Source organism: Octodon degus, unplaced genomic scaffold, assembly GCF_000260255.1.
Source record: "Octodon degus isolate 3935 unplaced genomic scaffold, OctDeg1.0 scaffold00069, whole genome shotgun sequence".
Taxonomy (NCBI): Eukaryota; Metazoa; Chordata; class Mammalia; order Rodentia; family Octodontidae; genus Octodon; species Octodon degus.
In genome coordinates this window covers 12722366-12725319 of record NW_004524645.1, presented here as the reverse complement: position 1 = coordinate 12725319, position 2954 = coordinate 12722366, and positions in this window count along the sequence as shown.

Here is a 2954-nt window from a genome sequence, read left to right as displayed (position 1 = left end):
TTTTGGTGGCTCAGGCTGCCTGAAAGGCAGGTCCAGTAAGGCAGGTGGAGCTGGGGTTGGTCAAAACCCTAGATTTGATCACCAGCATGACACATGAAATATAATGAACAAATCCAGAAAGTCTGGTATCAGAGCCCAACTCTTAACTCTACTACCTACTACACAATCATTTGAAAAATTAATCTGAGAGTTTTACTTCTTTTGCTATGCTCAAAGACAGTTTAAAGATTTAATATACTGATTCATTGGTTGATTGCATTGCACTGTATTACTGAGCACCAAACTCAGGGCCTTGGATATGCTTGGCAAGTCCTCTACTACTGATCTTCATCCCTAGTCCCACACAATTATTGAAATACTAGGCTTCCTGTGTATACAGTTGCTTCTTTGTTACTTTGACAAATTCTATGATGTAAAATACTTGTGCTTGCATTCTTGGGATTTTAGCATCTGGCACAGAGCATAGTCCCAGGATTCTTGATAAGTACTGTATACAATGAATGAGTGAATGAATGAATGAATGAATGAATGAATGAACTTCAAAGACCAGCTAAACTCTGTGCTTGTTTAGAGAAGGAAAAGATGACATTTACTCAGAGGCATGAAGGAAGGCTGCATGGAGTAATTGGCATTTGGTTTTTGCCCTGACTGGTGACTGCGATTCATGGATGAGGAGAGACATCTGTCAATTGTATGCTGCAAATGCAGACCTTGGGCCACTTGGGAGGTAACTGGTTGGTTGGAAGACCTGTAGGCTGTGACTTGGTGGACTTGCTCACCAGAAGGAATGGGCATTCAACTGCCAAGTACTGAGAGCCATGGGGCCACATGCTCCAGAGGCTTGGGGAGTGCTAGAGAAAGAGTGAGAGGGAGAGAAGCCCCTAAGTGGAGCATTGACTATTTGGGAGGCCAGGGAGTATGAGGTTGCATCACGTGGATATGCTGGGTTGGAACCCATGCTGGCATCCACTGAGGGGTTATGCTTGTGTGGAGAATGTAAGCACAGGGGAAGTACCCCACAGGCCACTTCTGACACTGTCCAGATCTGCAAAGCTGATGTAGGTGAGAAGCAGTTCTTAGAGTGAATATTCTGGTGGATCTTGCAGGGTAGGAGGCTTGGTAGTGTGCTTAGTGAAGCCCATCTCATGGTGAGGGTGGTGTGTATTCAGTAGCAAAGGAGGATGTCAGCAAGTGGAGAAAGCCCAGGCAGCATCTCAGCCTGAGAAAGAATCCTGTTCCTCAGAGGGATCATACTGTTGGGACAGGGTGAGTGCTTGAAGGGCCTTAGTTGCATTGGTAACTTCAGAAAGGAGTCCTCAAGGGCACTCAGTATGCTTGTTACGAAGAAAATCACTTACAGGGGGATGTTGCAAGATCCATCATGGTCCAAGAATACACTAAAAGGGCTCAGTGAGTTGATGACTAGATTGTATAACATCCATCCACTGACAACCCAAGCTTAAGAATTCATAATGAGGGCTGGGGAGATAGCTCAGTAGAATAAGTGATTGCCTGGCAATTGCAGGGTCCTGAGTTCAATCCGCAGTACCGCACAAAAAAAAAGTCCAGCTTGGACTACAAAGTGACCTCAAGGCCAGCCTGAACTGCATATCAAGACCCTGTCTCAAAAAATAAAATAAAATGAAATATCTTTGGGGCCAGGGAGATGGCTCAGTGGAATAAGAACTTCTCTAGCGAGTGCAAGGTCTTGAGTTCCATCCCCTGTTCTGCAAAAAAAAAAAAGAATTCCTAATGATGTAATCTTGGTGGAGAGACTGTTGGGCTCTCCATTTAGCTATTTCCCTGCCTATCTCTAATTCAGATTAGGTGCACTACTATGGAAGAAGCAAGAAATGGAACTGGAAAATCCCAGGTCCAAAATATATGATACATAGCTTTAATTTGCTACTTAACGACATCACAGCTTGGCCATGTCAGGAAAGCCAGGGGTGGGAAGTTTGAGAGAGCTAGTTAGACACACCCACGATCTTAAATCTTCAACTCCACAATCCCATTCTCTGATCATATCCTGCCTCTTCTACTATTCACAGAAAATGTCTCCAAATTTCACAATACACATGAATGTCCCCTACTTCCTGCAGGTGACCTCTTCATATTTCATAGGGAACACAAAAAGCAAATAGAAAGTTCTCTCCTTCACAGGATGCCCAAGTCACATGGATTCCCTTTCTTAAGCTCACAGTCTTTCTTCTGTTCCTGTGAGGGTGTCCACTTTCCAGTTATTTGGCTGCTGGAATCTCCTGTGTCTCCAATCCCATCTGTCCTCTGTCTTCTATTCATCTAGGATATAAATACTTTTAAACCAAACCCTCTTTTAAATCCATCTCTCCTAAGTTACCACACCAATTTTTTCCTTGCTTTTCAATCCACTTTCTTTATTATGATCGTCATTCCTTTCATTCATTATATGAACCACTGAACCTTTTCCTCATCTCCTAGCAAGACCCTAAAACTGCTCATGCTAAGCTATTATGGACCCAGTTATTGGCAAATCCACTTTACAACATAGTGGTGGCCTCTGCAGTTCTCATCACTCTCCTTTCTTAACTTACTTGATGCCACCCTCTCTTTATGTCCCATGTAAACTTTGATTGCTGGCTGTCAAGTCTTCTTCATGGCTTCTCTCGCTTGTCTCCTCTCTTCTTAAGCACTATGTTTTTCAGGATCTTTCCTTAGTTTTTCCCTCTCTTCCCCTCTCCTCTCACTCCTCCCTCCTTTGCACAACTCTTTTTATCTCCTCATTATTCCTTTCCACTTTTCTCTGCTTCCTTCTTGTCTGACCCAGTCTTTTCTCCATAGATGAGTTCATTCCAAAGATTTTTAACTACCACCGATACTTTCCTTCCTACTGTATTCTCCTGCCCAAAACACTGTCCTGAATGCCAGAGCCATGGAGTCAACCCATCTGTACTGTTTCAGTTCCATGTGCCTGC